This window comes from Platalea leucorodia, assembly GCF_965183815.1.
Source record: "Platalea leucorodia genome assembly, chromosome: 16".
Classification (NCBI taxonomy): Eukaryota; Metazoa; Chordata; class Aves; order Pelecaniformes; family Threskiornithidae; genus Platalea; species Platalea leucorodia.
In genome coordinates this window covers 6,104,883-6,123,813 of record NC_138838.1, presented here as the reverse complement: position 1 = coordinate 6,123,813, position 18,931 = coordinate 6,104,883, and positions in this window count along the sequence as shown.

The window sequence follows — 18,931 nt, the reverse complement described above, 5'->3', positions numbered from 1 at the left end:
CCCCACGCGTGGCCGCAGGTGGCTGGGGACCTCCTGTGCCCCCTGGGGCTGGGGGATCAACCACTGCCTCGCCCCAGTCCCTTGGGGGCTGCCTGGTCCCCTCCACACCACACACCCAGGGACCCTCTCCCACAGGGCCCAGAGATGCTCCCAGCATGGCTGGGGAAGAATTCCCCTCATCCCAGCTTGCCGCTGCCAGTATGGAGCCACGGGTGAGATGGGTTTTTGGGGAGCACCGCTGCCTTCGCACCCTGGGAGTGCCACGCTCCCCTCAACCACACGGCGCCCAGCAGGGATGCCGGCGTTTGGGGACCAAGTCCCCATCACAGCCGTTCCCCACATGGTTCACGTGTCCCCTCCCCACACGTACACACGCCATGCGGTGCAGCCGCCCCAGGCCGAGGGTTTCCCTGCCTCCACCAGCCCCGTGAGCACCCCAGGTGCCTCCACCCTCTCTGCTCTGCTGCCGTATATTTCCCCATCAAACTTCCCCAGGAAATATTGGCCGGCGTGTTCCTCCTGGCAGCCTCATTTACAGTGGAAGTGCATAAGACATCTCCATTAATGCCAAAATAATTCACAGCAATTAATGGGATTGACCTTGAGCAGTGACAGAAGCTGAAGATACCCCAAGAAGCAGCAGCCCGGCAGCACCCGGAGGGGGACAGTTCCTGGGCTGAGCCCCTGCGCACCCCCAGCACCTTTGGGTGCTGTTGGGAGGTCTTTGCAAACGATGCTGGGGGATGGCAGAGGGACCAGTGTGAGGAAGAGGAGGAAGACGGGGTCTGCCCCAAACCCCACCACCCAGAGCCCCACAGGAAGGGCAGAGCAGCATTTCTGGTGACTGAAAAAGGCCCGGCTGGTGCGGTGAGTGGCCCCATGCCACCACCCAGGCGACCGCCACTTGTTTTCATAAAAATCCCATGATTTATAAGCCAATCTTCCAATTGCTTTGGGCAGGGGAGGGCTGACTCATGGGCCTGAATCCCCAGGGATGGCGAAGCAGCAGACAGTGAAGCAGTGTCCGGGCCATGATACATCCCTCCCCAGCCTGCCCGGAGGGTGATGGGGTAAAGCCTCAGTTTCCCCACTCCAAAATGGGCCCTGGGGTTGGGAAATTGGGGATGATGATGGGACCATACTGCATCTTGCCCCATCACAGGAGCCTTTTCCCACTGATGGATGAGGTGTTTTAAAGCGGGGTGTTTGGGTGCCATCCCTCCCGCCTTCCCGCGGCGCCTCTGGCAGGTTCTTGGCACTGCCGCTGGGATATTTTTCAACTGTTACAGAAATAAGTATTTTTACCCTGGTTGGATTTTATTTATGGCTCCAGCTGTGGCAGGCAGAGAGGTCGGGGTGGGCAAGAGCAGGCGGCTGTGATCTCTTTCCTGAGCGAGGACCGGAGCTGGTGTGCCAGTGGGGTTGCCGCTTGTACCAGGGAGATGTCAGAGACAAATCCTGTTGTTTTAGCAAGAGCCAAGGCAGGGAAGGTCAAAATGCAACACCAGCACAGGGTCCTGTCCACCTTCGTGGGGACCCACCTGAGCATCTCCTGCTGTTTCGGACATACAATGCACTGGAAAGACCAAGGATGGATTTCCCAAGAAGTTACCCCAAAAACATTGAGGGATGTCGAGGCAGGGCTGTGTCTGGCTTCCCACATCACCCCCAGGCAGCCTGGGGACACTGGCCGGCACCGGTGACCTCCCACCACACATGCCTCTCACCCCGGTGGCATTGGCTTCACTCCCAGTGGCATCGCATCCACCCCAGTCGCAACAGCCCCTTGAGCCCCTACATGGGGAAGGATTTTGGGGTACAAACCCTATCAGCTGGAGGCACTTTGGAGCCACCGACCTCCCTATGGATAAATCCCAGCTGCGGGAGCAAACCCCAAGCAAGGGCCTTTGTGCCAGGTCAGGCAGAAGGCATCCGCACTGCCAGGACAGCCTGGCCTCTCCCCGCTAATCCCTGGCCTGCATTTCACCTGCCTGTAATCCCAGGGCAGCAATAATCGCTGGGATAACAGTGCCCGGGAGGTGCTAATCGCCGAATCCAGCCTTAATCCCTGTGGGAGCCACTGCGGAGGTGTCGCGGTGGAGCTGTGCCATGGAGGCAGGCGGGCAGCGGGTGCAGGGGCTGCTGCAAAGGGCCCCCTGGGTGATGGGTGCAGGGTCTGGGGTGGGATCCCCCTTTCCCTTCGCATGGGGAAACTGAGGCACCCACAGGGATGATGCCCATCAAGGCACATCCGAGCTTTCCCCAGCTCCATTGGTAATGCAAGGACGAGGCCATGAAAGGCGGCGGGGAGGGCTCACGGGGTGCAACTCCCCCCCAGGATACGGCAGTGTGGGGAAACGCAAGCAGTGAACCCCACCTTTTGGGGAGGGGCTTTTAAACAAAAAGCCAAGAGCCAGGGATTGGGGTTTGCACCTGGGGGGACACCCTGGGCTGTTATTTTTCACACTGTGACCCCAAGGACCCTCCAAAGAAGATAAATCACCTGTAAACCAGAGAGAATTAAAAAAAAAAAAGCCCTGGGAACGCCTCAGGACAGTGAACCTCTCAGCCCAAACCTCCAGTTTTCCCATTATTTTCCAATAAAGACTAATGCAGGCAGGGAAGTTCCTTGCCCGCAAGAAGCTCTCTCCGAGAGCGGCTGCCTTGTTAGCGGCTGGAGCTCTTGCACCCCAGCCCGACAGCTAATTCTACGCAGGAGCTGAATGGCTGGTCCTGGAACGTGATTAAAAATATATATCAATTCCCTCCCCTTCAAAGCAGTGCCCGAAATACATTTATATCATCCGCCTTTCCTTATATAGTTCTGATAATGACATAAATATAGAAATCCCATAATTGCCATAAATTAATTTTATATTATTATTTCTAAGGCAAGGGGAAAAAAAAGCCTTTTATTGTAATTAATTGTCCAGCTAGTTTCCTCATGGGGTTTGTGGCTCATTACCTCGGTCCATGGCTCTGTCCTGCTCTTCTCCCCTGTCTCTGCCCACCTGGGGACTGTCCCCATCACTGGTCCCCAGGGCCACCCCGTCTCCTTCCTCCCAGGGTGATGCTGGCAGAGGAAAATGGGTGGGAGAAGCAAGAAATGGGCTGAGATATTTCACCCCCGAGATGCTGCAGGTCCTGAGCACACCCCATGGTACCCACGGCCAGCAAATTGTTTTGACTTTCAGGTGCCCCAAAGAGTGTAACAGCGCATTGGATATTGAATGCAATATTTATAATATTAAAATGAATATTTTAATAGCATATAAAAGTAACGGAAGGGCGAATCAAAGCAGTAGCGCCAAGCCCTTTCCTTCTTGCGAGATAAAAATGTTTCATTTCAATTTTACTGTTTGGATTAATCTTTGCCTTGACTTTTACATTCTGTTAAAATATTAATTTTGGGCTATATCATAGGCCTTTAATATTTTATCTAATATAACAAGTCAACATTATCAAAGTTGTTGGGGCGCAGCAGAGGGGAATGGGGGGAATGAAACGGCCCCGTGAGTAGGAAATCCAGCGGACCCAGCAGTTCAGAAGGGAACATCTCAATAGACCAGCAGTGATTTTTTTTCCCTTTCCTTCCAAAAATTTTTACCCCATGGGGAAATTTCTCCATTTCCATTTTTTGCTGTATTTCCGAGGAAAAAAAGAGGCAAATGCCAAAGCTTGTGCTTCCCTCGCAGGGCAGGACCGATGGTGTAAATCCCTGCGGCCGGGTGCCGGGCTCTGCTTTGTGTGCACGTGAGAGCATCCATTGCACGCTGAAACACCCCGTATTAAAACGGGGCATTCCGGCATCCTCGCAGAAAATTGATGAACACCACGTTTCTCCAGCGCCGAGGATTCAAGGCACCTAATTACAGCAGCTCGTTAGGAGGGGGCGGTTATCTTGGCAGCCAGGGAGGCCAGCAATAGTGTTTCTTTTCTTGCCTTGCTGTTTGCTTTTTTTTTTTTTCCCCACCCAAAATAAAAAAACCCCGTGGAGATTCGGGGGAGGATTTAGCCACTTGGATGAGTTCAAAAGCAGCTCGTCCGAAATGAACAGTGGGCAGCGCTGAGGCCACCAGCACCCAGTGCTGGGTGCTGTTAGATGCGGGGAGCAGCACAGTGAGGACCAGCCTGTCATTTTGTTGTTATTTTGGAGGGGTTGAGGGGATTTGCAGCACCTAAATCAAACATCAAGCCCTTGAGGCGAGCAAGGCATCGGCAGACACCTGGAAACCAAAGGCAACAGGTTCTGCCTTAAGCAAAATCATGTTTTGCATCCTGAACTCGGGATTTTGGTGACAGCCGGATCCTGACCCGTCGATCGCCAAAGCCCCTGCGGTGCCTGGGGGTGCAGGAGGGCTGACGGGAAAACTCAGAGCACCGGTGGATTCAGTGCCTGGGACACAGACCCTATAGCCCCTATGGATATACACCCGCCCAGAGCAGGGCGCATGGCAGGGCGGGCAGCAGGCTGGCAGGCAGGAGCAGGCAGGGTGAGCCTTACCCCCGGCCCCGCTCCCTCCCGCAAGGCTGATGAGGTTGCAGCTGGTTTCTCCTCCGAGCCTGAAGGGATGGCTGGCGTCTCACAGGGGCGAGGAGGGATGTTCATCATCCCCAAACGGCTCCGGAGCTGCAACCATTTATTTCTAGACCTTGAGTGGGCTGGAGGGCAGCGAGGAGGCAGGGTGGGTGTCTGCAAGCCCCTGCCTGCAAAGGGACCCCACTCTTGGAGGAGTTACTGCCACCCTCCACCCAGACCTCACCAACACCTATACATATATAAAAAAACATATAAAAAAATGCAGAATCCCTTCTTTTCCAGCCTCGCTCCCCATACTGTGCTGTTTGGGACCTTGCAGGGGTGCAGGAGAGTGCGTGGTGGCTGTGTCTGCAGGACAGGTCCCCATCAGCATCCCTACGCTCTCGCTGGGGGACACCCGACTGCCCGGACTCGCCTTTCCATCCCCGTTTCCCTCCCCCTTCCCTGCCTCTCTGGCCAAGACGGAAAGACAGGGAAAAGCACTTAAGGGGAGGAGAAAAGCCCATTTGCTTTGGTTTCCCAGTTGCCCCCTCGCTTGGCTCGGCTCAGGCAGTTTTATTTTCCAGAGGCTTTTAGGCCTCCCTGGTCCCTAATCAGATAAGGGGCTGGGGGGGGGGGGGGGCGGGGCTGGTGGTGTGGTGAGGATTTGGGGCTGCGAAGCCCTTAATGGTGCTGCGGGGATGAGCTCACCATGGGGTGCAGCCTTCCCACAGCCCCAGCATGGCCCTGGTATCCCCTCCATCACGCCAAATAGCTCCTGGACAAGCCCCTTCCAGTGCATGTGTGCCTGGTGGGCAGGATCCGAGCCACTTTCTTCCCCCACCTCCATCTCTCCAGCTGGAATGCTCTGGGCTTGAGCAGATGCTGGGCAATACGTGGGCAATGGAGAGGTTGGGCTGGAGCTGGGTTGATTTGCAGGGTGAGGCATAGGGTAAGGGACCATCCTTGCACAGCCCCAAATCAGGCAAGATGTGCTCATTGACGTGTACTGACCCGTGGGTCCTCAGCATCCTGCCACCCTGCAGCTCTGTCCCAGAGGATCTGGCTGTCCTCAGGGTGGGTTCACTGGGAATTGCATGGAAAAGGCTGTTTGGCCAGTTCCCCCGCTCCTGGGATGCTCAGCCCTGCGCCCATCACATCTCCCCCGCTCACCCCTCGCTGGGTCCATCTGCCCCCAGCAATCCTTCCCAGGGAAGCGCATCCACCCAAGGCTGGCTGATGAACACTCCAACCCCTGCAAAATGGGTCCCAGTGGGATGCAATGAAGTCTGGTGCTGTGCGATTATCCCGGTAATGGGTTTTCACTGTAAGCTGGGGAAAAGGCAGCAGAAAACTGACAAAAGCACATGCATATCTCAGCCTCCAAAGGTCCCTTTTTGGCATGAGGAGAGCCACGGTGAGATACGGAGCAGGAAAAACATGGCAAGAGCGGCTTCTCCACCAGTCCAGCCCCAGCATCGGAGCTGTGCATGCCCCATGGAGCTGCTACTGCAGGAATGGAAAGAAAAACTGGCCCTTCAGAGAGGGCAGAGGGCAGGGGGACCTGCCTGTGCCTGGCCGTGGGTTGTCCCCCGAGGGCAGGGGAACCTGCTTGCCTGGCAGGGGGCTGTCCCCCAAGCACTGTCTTGGTAAGCACCAGTGCTCACGGCTGGCCCAAGGTTGACAGCCTGGCAGCGGCCGAGTGGGATGAGATCCCACCAGCTCTCTGAGGCTGGGATGCTTACCAGGGGAGCATGAAAATGGCCAGTTCAGATGAGAGCAAAGGTCCATCTAACTCTGGATCTGGTCGCTGGGACGGTCAGCTGCTACCTGTCCAGCCAGCAGCCATCCCTCCCTGTATATCCTCTCTCTGTCCCTCCATTTATCTACACGTCCATCCATACATCCATCTCTGTGTACCCTCTCTTTGTCTGCCCATCCAATCCATCCATCCATCCATCCATCCATCCATCCCTTTATATCCTCTATCTGTCCATCCATCCATCCATCCATCCATCCATCCATCCATCCCTTTATATCCTCTATCTGTCCATCCATCCACCTGTCCATCCCTCTATACCCTCTCCCTGCTCATCCACCATATCCCTCCATCCCTCCATCCCTCACCCACCCCTCTATCCCTCCACCCCTCCCTCCACCCATCTCTCCATCCCTCCCTCCCTCCATTCCTCCATCCCTCCATCCATCCCACCCTCCCTCTATCCCTCCCACACTCCCCCTCTCTGCCCTCTCACCCCAGATGCTCCTCATCTTGGATCCCCATCTCCCCATGGCCACCATGACCTTTCTGGGTGAGGACCCCTGTACTGGTGGCTCTGTGTCCCCTGCAGTGGGGCCCCTCTGCCACCTGCCCCAGCACCACCTGGCCAGGGCCGAGGACCGTTGCCAGCCAAGCGGCAAGAGGCCCTGGCAGCGAGCAGGGCCTCCCTTTCCCCTTCGCTGGACCTGTCACAACAGTGCTCTTTGGGGACGGAGATGGTGGAGGGGGGAGGCGCTGGGAGAAGGGCTGAGACTGGCGGAGCATCCCGCAGCCTGCCTTGCGTTTGGAGGCACCGCGGTGCATTGGGCTGAGTTTGCTCTGGGGCCCGGGGTGGTGGCAGCTCCAGGGTCCCACCACCATGAGCATCTCCTACAGGACACCCATTGCAGAGTGGCCCCAAGCTGGGCACCCTGCTGCACCCCAAAAAGCACTCAATCATCTCCAAAATGCCAGGGCCCAGCAGCAGGAGGGGGGGTTCCCCCCGTGCCCCCTCCATGCCTCCTCCCACGGGACACGGTTCAACACCAGCAGATACCTCCCTGGGGGATCTCCTTCCAGGGCTGGCAACTGAGTGCTGGAGCAGCTAACTGCAAGCAAGGCGTCATCAAACACAGCCCTAATTCCCCCCAGAGGCTCCCGAGTGGCTGTCGGGGCCCCGCTGCAGGCAGATGGGGCAGCTGCCCACCCCGGCAAGCAGAAACCTCCCCTGCCTGCCAGCCTGGGAGGTGAAACCAGAGCCCGGCTTTTATCCCAGAGTTCAGAGCCCCATCCCCAGCGCCTGCCCGGCTGGCATGTCCAGCAGGATAATGATGGAGCAGCTGCTAATTCACCTGGGTCAGCCCCAGCACTGCCTAATGGCCACCCCGGTAATGGCCAGGGTGTCCCGGGGGCGTCGGGTCCCATCTGGAGCGGGGCCCAGCGAAGCCCTTTCCTTCCTGCCATTAGTAGCTCCCCGCTAGGATTTCCCACTCCTTGAGGGGGAAGAACCCCCTGGAAGACCATTTAGGACCATGAATTTTTCAGGAGCTCATTTAGCAGCAAACATTTTCCCATCTGGTTTTGCACAAAGTGGATTAACCCCTTCAGCAGCCCTGGGGAGGGATGGAGGAGGCAGACCTGAGTGGGAGTGGGATGCTGCGATTTTGGAGTGGGGGGTGCAGGAGGAAGGCAGAGATAGGAGCAGGGGTTGGGTTCAGCTCCTTGCTTTGCTCTCTGGGGCCAACAGCAACCTGCTGCCTGCACCAGAAGGACCGGTGTCATGGCCAGTGCAGGCTCGAGCTGGCAGGGAGTGGGCAGCGGCAGCCCCAGAGGCAGCAGAAATTGAGTCTCACCCAAAATGTGCCTGAAACCATCAGGAAAACCCCTCATTTTGCACCCGGGCATTCACAGGATGCAAAAACCTGCCCAGAAACCCATGCAAAGGGCTTTGCCTGCATCCCCATCACCTGCGCTGAGACTTCGGGACCACAGGCAATCCCGTATCCGATGGAAAGGAGCCACCAGCCAGGGCTGGGAGGCGTCAGGGAAAATAACATTTGAACCACATGCATTGCTGGCGTCTGGAATAATTATAGTGCTGGGGTCAAAAGAGCCTCCTTCAACGTCATTTCTCTGCTCAATATGCAGCAGTCATTTAAAAGAAAATAAAGCCCCTAGAAAGTCCAGACATGGAAGGGAAGGATGGGGAATGGTCAGGAGAGAGGGAGGATTTTCCAGCAGGATAGCTGCTGGGCTGTCTCGGAGGCAGGCAGGGAAAGGATCACGATTTTGTGGCAAAAGCCAGTGTTTAAGCCTTCTAGCAACAATTTCTATCAGAGCTCAGCAGTTTTTCAAATGAAATGCTCCTGACCTTGACGGTGTCTGGCCAAAGATGATTCAGTATTTGGCTACAGGTGGTCACATCTCAATTAAAGCCCCCGACGTCTTCAGTGATGTGTCTGATGCACCCTTTACATCAACCCTGCTGACGGGGCTGGACGTGGGGATGGTTTTTCTGACGTCTGCAGCCCTTTTTGGACCTTCTTGGTGGGGGTCTGATGGATGATCGCACCCTTCGTCAGCCTCCTCTTCCTCTCCCAGAGCTGAGTGTGAAGGGTGAGGGTCCCCCATTAGCCTGGGGGCTGCTAGGACGCGGGCTGCATTTCCCTAGCCTGGGATTATGCTTTGCAAAGTCAAACGGCCTTTAAGGGCTCTGCAAGAGGTAGACAAAAGGGCTGAGCCCCTGCCACTGACTTGCAGGGTGTCCTTTGTCACCTCCCTTCGCCTCGCTCCCGCCTGCCCCTGTGCACAGGTCAAAATGGTTTTGCATTTTGGGTCATTTCCAGAAGGCCATGAAAGGGCAGCAAAGGGGGGGCTGAGCCCTGCCACCGTGTCCTGTGGCTGGGGGTCCCACCGCAGCCCCCCGCCAGTTCCTCAGCCCCCTGGGGCTTCACCCTCTCCCGCTTCCCCACTCACTCCTCCCAGCCCTGCCTGAAGGTGAATTTTGGGGGACCACCACTGATTTAGAGTTTCATGAGAGCCAGGACCCCACAAATCACTGGGATTTGTTACAAACTGCCCTGAGCAACATGTGCCCTCCGAGAGGGTCCCCCCAAGCAACCAGGCTGTTTGCTCCCATGGGAAAGCACTTCCCCATCCTCTCCAAGTGTGGATGCCCAAGTCCCCCCAAATCATGGAGCACAGACAGCTGACCCCCCCTTCTCAGGCTTCTCTCTGCCCTTCCCCTGGCATCCCCCAGGGTTTCAGCCCCATCCCTGGCTCTGTGAGTGCGTGATTTAATTTTACCATCCCAGCATCCTTTTAATGCAGATCTCAGCCCTTGGGAGAGCTGTGCTCATCCTCTGAACGGTGCCCACAGGCTGCAGCACAGGGGGACCCCAGGCTGGCCCATGGGATGCCATGGCACTGATGCTGCACAAGTTTCCTCTCTGTATCACCAGGCATCGTCCTGGCACATACAAAACTCCTAAAAGAACCAGGCAGTGAGAAAAATAAGAATATGCAAAGGGCAGGCAAGGGAAAGCAGTGAGTTTCTGCTTGGCTGCGCAGGAAGGGGTCTGTGGTGCACAAACAGCATCCGCTCCCATCTCTTCAGAACAGTGACATTGAAGAGAGTTGCAAAAAAAATCCATTTTCTTCACCTAGAATAGAAAAAAAAAAAAGACATTTGCAGCCTTGAAAGATTTATGTTCCCCCTCCAGAAGCCTGCGAGACCACACGGGCTCGTTGGAGGTGCCCAGTGGCAGGGCTGGCCCCGAATGGCCCTCCCAGGGTGGGGGGAGGCAGGGATGCTCCCCAGCAGGGTGATTCCCATGGGAAAAGCCAGGCCAGTGGGGGTGTGAGCACCTGCCCAGCCCTGCTCCATCCATTAGTGATCTTAACTAATTACCCCCTCTTGCACTACCTGCTCTTAGTTATATGCGTCTGAGACCTCTGGCCAGCAGCAAGGGCTGTGGCTGAGCAGAGGGACCCCAAAAGGAGCCTCTCCCCAGTGCAGAGCTGTGATTTGATTGCTGGGTCCCTGCAGATGTGTTGGTCCTGGGAAAACCCAGAGGAAAATCCTTCCCACCCCCAAAGCAGAGCCCAGCAAGACTGGAAAGGACCCGACCAGCGCCGCCAGCTCCCATCCTCCTTACAGGCTATAGCCCGCCCCGGACTGAGACCAGCGCAGCCCGAGCTGGGTGAGCAGCCCCCCGAGGCCCTGCGTCTCTAATAGCAATTAACAGCAGCCCCTGATCGATGCTGGTCCTGGGCCCAAGGTTTGCCTCCCCGCCACAGTGAGCCCTGCTTCCCCCAGGACCGTGGGGCTCGCTGTCTCCCCGTCTGCCTCCCCAAAGCTCTTTGGAAAACACGCCGGCGCCGGCGTTATCAGCCCGGCCGCAAGCCAGATCTGCCAGAGCGTTAGTGCCATCCCAGGAGCCCGCTGTCTATTTTTAATCCCACTAAAAAGCAGGCAATTTGTCACTTAAGTCTCCATCCTGGACTCCCACTTACCCAGGCGGGAAGTGAGTGGCAGCTCCGGCAGCATCCCCTGCATGAGCAGTCCCAAAACCTGGCTACAAGGAGGATGCTTTTCTGTTCAGGGTCTGCAGCAACAGGGTGGTCCCAGTCCATGGGGCTGGGATCGGAGCCTGGGGCCAGGAATGGACCCAGTCCTAGTCCTTATTCCTTATTTCCTTATGCCTTATTTTTTATTCCTTGTTCCTTATTTCCTTATTTCTTTATTCCTTATTCCTCATTCCTTATTCCTTATTAATTTCCTTATTCCTCCACGTTTCCATCTGACCATAATTTGGGGAGGGGGGAGAAGCAGTAGTTTCCAACCATCCCAAAGCAGATTTCTCCTCTCCCCTTTCTAAAACTACCAGAAACTTGGGGAAAAAAATCCCATTTCCCATCACTCTGCTGCCAGCCCATCTCAGGGGTGCAGCGTGGCCCCCCAAAAAACTGCTGCTCTTTGCAACAGCCCTTGAACCCTGGTGCACACACCAGGGCTCTGCACTTCATCTGCTGGCAGATAATTTTGCTATTAATAAAATCTCCATATTTAATTTCTGGGGCTTTTTTTTGGAGGGGGGGGGGGTGTCCCAGCTCACACCTTTGAGCCCCACGGCATTGCCCAGGTCTCCCCGCCTGCCCCCCCACACCCTGTGGGTCCTTTGTATCCCAGCAGGATCCAACAGCTCCGGCATGCCGAAACCAAAATCCCGTGGATTAGAAATCAAACACCATCTCCCAGATTGCAAACCCAATCTGATCGTGGCGCAGCCCGCCCAGGCAGGTGATGGCAGATAAGGGCCCAGTGCCACAGAAAGGGGAAAGCTCTCCAGGAGGAATATTAAACCTCACAGCGGATGGATTGGAGGTTTATCAGCGGCTTTTGATGGTAATAGATTTTTGTAATAACCCGACTTTATTACTGGAAACAATGTGAGGACGCAAAATGGCTTTGAGGCTTGTTAAAAGCATTTTCCAGCCACTTTAACTCCCTTCTCCCATTGCCGGTGCTTCGCCCAGGGATGCCAAAGGGTCTGGGCAGGGGATGGGGAGGTGAAGAAATCCTGGCCTGGCCCAGTAAAACCACTTGATGCTTTCCTAGAATTGAGGGCACATCTCAGAGCACCCGCTGTTCACCAGAGAGGGACTTGCTGGTGAAGACACGTGTCCCTGAGGAATGGGTGCATGTTTGGGTGGCCCAGGGATGGAATGGGCACATCCCACCCGGGCAGCTTTCAGACCCTGCCCTCGCCAGCGGCTTCGAGCGGTGGGGAATATACCCAGACAAATAATTGAATTCTCTTTCCCCTTGACCGAATCCCAAGTTACATGCTTGACAAGTGATATTTGTACCTCTTTTAGTGAGTAAACTGCAGCGCTCACATTAAATCAACGTCTCAGATCAGCCCTCCAGCCGTCCCCGAGGGATGATCCATCTGGCAGCATCCTCAGACCCTCCTCATCATCTTGATGGAGGGGGGAAGAGGAGGGTGAAGGGCAGCACTGCAGAGTGGTGCAATAGCCAAAATGCTGGAAACTGGGGATGGGGCTAGAAAAAGGGGCAGAAAAATCAGGCAAGGGCCAAGCCGGAGCCATGGAGAGCCGTGAGCATGGGGCAGCACGGTCCCTGGCCACACGCTTCTCCATGGGTTCTGGCTCTGGGTTTGGGCAAAGAGCCGAAAGAAAATCACCCCCCTCGGGACCGCAAGGTTGGGTGCTTTGATTCATCTGCATGGGGTTATTTTTCTGTCTTTTTGGCCAAAGCCACTGGAGCTTGACCTTGAACTGGTGTCTTGTTTCCTTCTGCCAATCCAAAACTGCCGTTTTTTCAGCAAAATAAAAATAGTAGCTGGATGAACGCTGTTCTTCTCCAGCACTGGAACCAAAGGCAGCTTTACTGGCACCCCAAACACCCCAAATCATCTCCACGGCCCCACCACCACCACAGCATGACAGCCGGACTGCGAGGGGTGGATTTGCAGGTGCCATTTGGGAACATCCACATCTGGCTGGGGACACTCAGGAGCGGCAGATGGGGAGCCTGGGGAGGAAAGTGAAGCACCCACACCTTTCCCATCACCATTACTCTCCCAAATCTGTCCCTTTAATACCTCTGACACCCTGTTAGGAGCCTACTCATGGGGCGGGTGGAATCAAGGGCCCCCTTTGCGCCTCTGGGAGCTGTGATCCAAGCCTGGCTCCAACATAGCAGCATCACATAAATAATATTGAATTATTTCCCCGCCGTTTCTGGGAATTGCTGGTTAAGGCTTTTAGACGGCACACACTCACAGCTCCTAATCTTATTCACCTGCCATTTACCCTGGGAGCAGAGCACAAAGTCGCCAGCCTTTCTAGGGCACAGAGATATGGGGTCTCACATTGTTAGTAAGAGGGAATAATTACTATTAATCAGAAGTGCTGCAAATTGCACACCAGGGCCCTTCAGGCATGCAGAGTCGGGGTTCAGCAAAGGGAAAAATGGGTCTTTGCACCCCAAAATAGCTCATGGGAGGAAAAGGAAGGGGAAAAGCAGAAGTCTAACTTAGTTGTGCACAGGGATTAATCTGCTGCCCGGCTTATCAACATCATTCCCCAGATACCCATCTAAGCACCGACATACCTGCCTGGCACCTGGGAGTTGCCGTGTCTCCAGGAGATAACAGTGGGGATGAAATATTCTCCCCTTCCGCAGGATTTCTGGGCCCGAAAGACGGACCTGGTGACACCAAAAACATCTCTAAACTTGATTGAACTTTGCCAAGTAGCTCATGAAAGTAAATAAGAAGGGAGGAAATCTGAAGGTTTGGGTTTTGCATCAGCAGAGAGAGATGCTCTGCCTTGTGATCTCTTCTTCTTTTTGAAGCGGCCTTCAGGGATGCTGGAAATACCCTGAAATCCAAGCAGCTCCTACCAAAGGGTTTCCTTTCAGCCCCCAAAAAGTTATCATTTAATTAAATCCAAACCAAAATGCTTTGATTAGAGCCCAAGACAGAAGCTTCTCTTTTTTTTTTAAACCTTCTTATTAACAAAAAACCCCAAAGGCCGCAGCGGGTGGAAGTTCCCACTGGATTTCAGGGAGAACAGTGATGAAGCAGCATCAAGGATGGATGCAGTACCCAGCCGGGCATCATCCCCTGGAGAGAGATTGAGGAGGGCTATGTAAACAAAATCTGCTTTGCCACATTATATTTGGCTAAATTTTTATTATTTTTTGGCTGGAAAGTTTAAAAATAAAGACCTGGGTCTTATCACACCTATCTGTCTCCCCCTGGGGCAAACCGGGGCTGCAGATTCCTGCCAAAAATAGCGGGGAGAGTGTAGACACTTGTTTCACAACATCCCCTGACCTCAGCTCCTTTTTTTTTTGCTATTGATATGATTTTTCTTTCCTGGCTCATTTCAAGCCTGAATTCCCCAGACGCTCCCTGACATCTGCTAACATCCCTGAAACCGGAGCCCGAAGGGGCTGAGAGACTTTGAAACCACAAACGATGCTATTTTCAGGCCATGATGGGATCAGGGGGTTTTCCCCATCCTGGGCTCGATGCCTCGCAGTGGGATGCTTGCAGCAGCCCCGGGGGATCTGAGGCATCGTCTGGATGTGTTTTCCACTGGCTTTTTTGTACAGGGACAACACGGCCCCATCACGGGCTGTGGCTTGGGGCTGGCAGGAGCCTCTCCAAACCGTGAGGGATGTACCCAATGAACCTGGGCTTGTGTTTGCAGACAGGAGAGAAGCTCTTGAAAAAGGGGTTGTGGGTGAAACCCAAATTGCCCCAAACAGCAGGGCTGGCCCATCCCAGAGGGGACTGGCGGCTGGGTCTCTCCGTGCCTCCTCAGCCAGAGACACAGCCACCGGGGGGGAAGATGAGGCATCGGCAGCCGGCACATCTCACCATGCCCAGCCCACAGCCCGGCCACCTTCTCCGCTTGCTTTCCCAGCCTGCTAATTTCAATCATGGAAAACTCCATCTAGGTAAAATAGAAAGCCAGCGGTTTTTTTCCTTTTCCTTTTCCCTTTTTTTTGGTGCATATTGAGTGTGTAGTGGACGTAAACTGCGTTATCTGGATGGCTTGCTGGCTTAGCACAGCCTCCGTTTTACCATACTAATGACTTTTTACACTCCAGGTAAAATCAGAACAAGACAAGAAGGTTTTAGAAAGCTCGTTCTGACAAATTCCTCACTGTAATTACTGGAGCAGAAAGAACTCATCAGCAGTACATGCTGTTGCTCCGGGCGCTAAAAGTCTCGAGTGGTGAATGGCCCAGATATGGAAACTGCAGCCGCCGCCACATCGCCGTGCGGCACAGGGCCACCCGGCAGGTCTCTGCGCTGAGGCGGCGAGCGGAGCCCACTGTGGCTTCCCCTGCCGACGGGCTCCTCGCTGGATGAGGAGCAATTTTATACGCGAGTGATCTGGCATAATCCCCAGCCTCCTGGGGCCAGGGACTGCCGCGGGGTGACAGCACTGCTGCGGGGTGTGCAGGGGTGTTGGGTCCTGTGCTGGCCAGGCTCAGCTTTGCTGGTGATTAAAGACACTAGGCTGGGCTTTGGGAGGCTGGTTTTATTCTCCGGGTACCCCTCAGGCTCTGCCTCACTGCGGGTGGGGTGGGCAGGGACCCCCCCGGCCCGCTCCCAGCCCGGCCAGCTCCCGCCGCTCGCCCGGGCTCCAGCTCTGCCCGGCTGCTGTGGCAGGGAGAAAAGGCACCGGGGGGCTTTTGCTTCAAATACACTGAAAACAAGAGGGGAAAATAAACCCCCTCCCCCACTGGTGGGAAAGTGTCTAGAGAAGCGGTTTGCTGGCTGCACGCTGCCAGCAGCCCTCAGCAAGCGTGAAATACCCCCCAGTTTCCCAGCAGCCACGGTTCAGGAGATGCCCGAGGACCAGGTCGGCCACAAAACCCTGGCTGGGAGAGTAAAGCCACCAGGCTGCCTCCAGCTGCAAGAGGACATGGCACCACGGCTCAGCAGCCGGCTGGCATGGGCTGTAGGGACCAGCGTTGGGATGGAGAGAGGGGACGAGGCAGTGCGGGGGTCACCAGCACCATCCCAACCCCAGCCCTCAGCCCCGCATCCTCACCTCCAAGACCTGGTCCAGACCAAATGCCCAGATCCAGACACCCTCACGGTTGCACCCACAAAGTGCTTTGCTTGCACAAGCGATAGTTTGGCTAGGAAGGGGCTAGGAAGAGCTTTTGAGGCATTTGGGAGCTGCAAACATGCTGCAATTGTGCCTGTCCCACATCCCCCAGGTCCTGCCTGCTCCTAGCCCAGCAGGCAAGGAAAATCCATCACGGCTTGGCTTTTACTGCCCTCTCCAGTCCCCTTCCAGCTAAGGCAGCTCCCAGACAGGGAAATAACCTTAAAGCATGGGAGAGAGGGTCCCAAAGCCCAGGGCTGAGCTGTGGTGGGGCCCTCCAGCTCTCCCCCCAGCCCCAGAGATGGCCAAGGCGAGTGTTCCCCATCCTGGACCCTCTCCCAGAGCCCACCACCCCCGTGCCAGGGACCATGGGGGCCCAGGACGAGCCTCCAGCGAAGGGCAGGAGCTGTGTGGCTGGGCTGGAGGCTGCTGAGATGTCCCCTGACACAGGGGACATGGTTTAGGAGGGGACCACAGTGGCATAGGGAGTGCCCATCCCCTCCCCTCCTGCCACCCCCCAGCCATTGCTGTCACCTAAAAGGATCAGTCATCAGGGATTAACAGTGAATCAGACGCTCAGGCACATCCAGCTTAGGCACCGAGGGCAAAACATTAGCACGCAGCCGAGCAGCGCGGGCAGGGGAGGGGCACCTGGGGGGGGCAGGCAGGCACCTTTCTGCCCCACTGGCTGTGGCCAAGAGGCAGAGGGTTTCACAGGCACCAGGGCAGGAGGGGGATTTCAAGCCCAGAGGAGGGCAAGCATGGACTGAAACCTGGATGGACCCAGGGCAGAGGGAGAAGTCACCTCCACCATCATCCCCCCAGAGCCAGCTCCTGCACCCTGGCCCTGCAGAGCACCCCAGGCTGAGCAGCCCCCAGCAGCACTGTGCTGCCTGAAAGCTTCCCCAGCCTGGCTCTGAGCATCCCTTGGGAAAGCTCAGATGCTGACCCACTCTCTGCAGCAGCTCCCCAGCTCTGTTTGCCACCCTTGGAGGCCAATTCATCAGAACGTGGCGGGGCCCGCAGTGCCAGTGAGCAAAGATGCTCTTTTTGCATCCTGAATCTCCAAAAAGACTTTTCTGCAGATTTTTGCTGGATGGCTGTTTCGGAGATGCAGTACCCAGGTCATGCATGAGTTATCCCTCCCCTCTCCCACCCAGCCCTGCAGCAGGGGGCTAGGAAAGCAGAGCCTTTCCTTTCAGGAGGCTCCTTCCCTTTCTTCAGGGTCCCTGCACCCCGATCTTGGCACTGAGCTTGGCTGCAGGCAGTGCCATGCCCCCCACCACTGCCACAAGCCTCCACATACCCACAGAGCTGGGCTGGAGCAAACGCGGAGGATGGATCCCTTTGCTCTTAATCTCTCTCTATCTGCTAATTAAATATTGATGGTAGTTAAATATTCATAGAACATTTTGGCTCAGAGTTTTTATCTGTCTTCAGGCATACGTGAGGTCTTTGATGTGTTATTTTTCTGGTCCCAGAAGCCTCCAGACTTGTCAACACTCTTTTGAGGGTTTTTTCCCTCCCTTTCCATGTGTGGCTGGTAGAGGGTTTCGGTTCTTTCATTCCCAGCTTCCTTTCCCTCTGTATCCCCTTTCCTGGATTTTTTTCCCGGCATGGAGAATCTCATCTACCCCTGGAGGGATGCCAGCCCCGGGACAGCTGCTCTCCATCCCACAGGGAGGCGGAGGATGGCCAGCAGCAGCAGCAGCGATGGCAGTGCCGTGGGATGTGGGGATGGGGCTGATCCCCCTCCACCTTCCTCTTCCAGGCTCCTGGATTTCTTCCCAGACGATTCCCGTGGGGCTGGGGGTGTCTGAGAGCCTTGCAGTGTCTCCAAAGGAGAAGGACCTGAGGCCATGGGGCTGGCTGAGACCTGCTGCTCTCGGTGCATCTCCATCGGCCGGGAGAAGCCCCGGCGGGTCCCTGCCGGCGGGGGGACCACCTCCGGGTGCCGGGAGCGGCCGGGCAGCACCTCAGGCTGGGGATCCCAAAGCGATGGAGACGGAGCCCCATGGCCGGGCCGCGCCGTGCGGTGGGACACCACCGGCAGCCGTTCCTTGGGCAGCACTGACATCTTGTGCCAAGCGGAGGAAAAACATCAGCCAAGGCTTGGAGGGATGCAGAAACCCCTCCACTGCTGCTGTGCCCCAGGCCGGCACCCCAAACCCTGCTCTTCCCCCATGCCCAGCCCGGCAGAGCCAGGGCAGCCATCGAGAGGGACCAAAGGGCTCCCACGGGCCATCACCTCGCCTGGCTCGCGGTCCGGCCACTGCCGTGAGCCGCAAGCAAGCCCCAGGGTCCCAAAAACGGCAAGGGCCAGTGGGACCCAGCCCTCACCCCAGCCCCGCACAGCTGGTGCTCATCCCCATTGCCGGTGCCACATCCAATGCTTCTCACTTTTAACTTTCCCCGCAGCGAACTCGGCGGGACAGTGGGGAGGAAGGTCTTTCCCATGGCCGACCCAGGAAATACTTGCAAAAGTATTTTAGGGAAATTTCCAAAAGCGACTCATGCCAAGGGGAAAGGGCGGCCGTGTCAGGGCTGCTGCATGGCCACCCCGGTCCCTGCTCCCCTGGCTCGGAGCCGTGCCGGGGGAAGGATACACAAGGAAAATACCCTGAAGTGGTCCTGGGAGAAATGAATTCATCTTCCGCTGGGTGTCTTTTCCTCCCTGGGCAGGTGGTTTCAGAAAATATGTGTGAAAGCTAACAGTCACTAATGCCACAAAAGCAGATTGTAGCTGCTGATAGCTGCAGCCTGGGGAAAAACACCAGGGACCCAGGGCCAGGTCGCGGGGGGATTCGGTGTGGTGTAGCAGAGCCCCTCACATCCTGGTGATGCTGATCCCCATTGCCCATCGCTGCCTCCCTGCATCCCGCCGGTGCTGCCCAGCCTTGGGTCTTGTGCCTGGGGAAAATCCAGAGAGCCCAGTAACTCCCTAGTGTGATTTTTTTAAATTGTTTTTTCACCCCAGCTCCTGGGTGCAG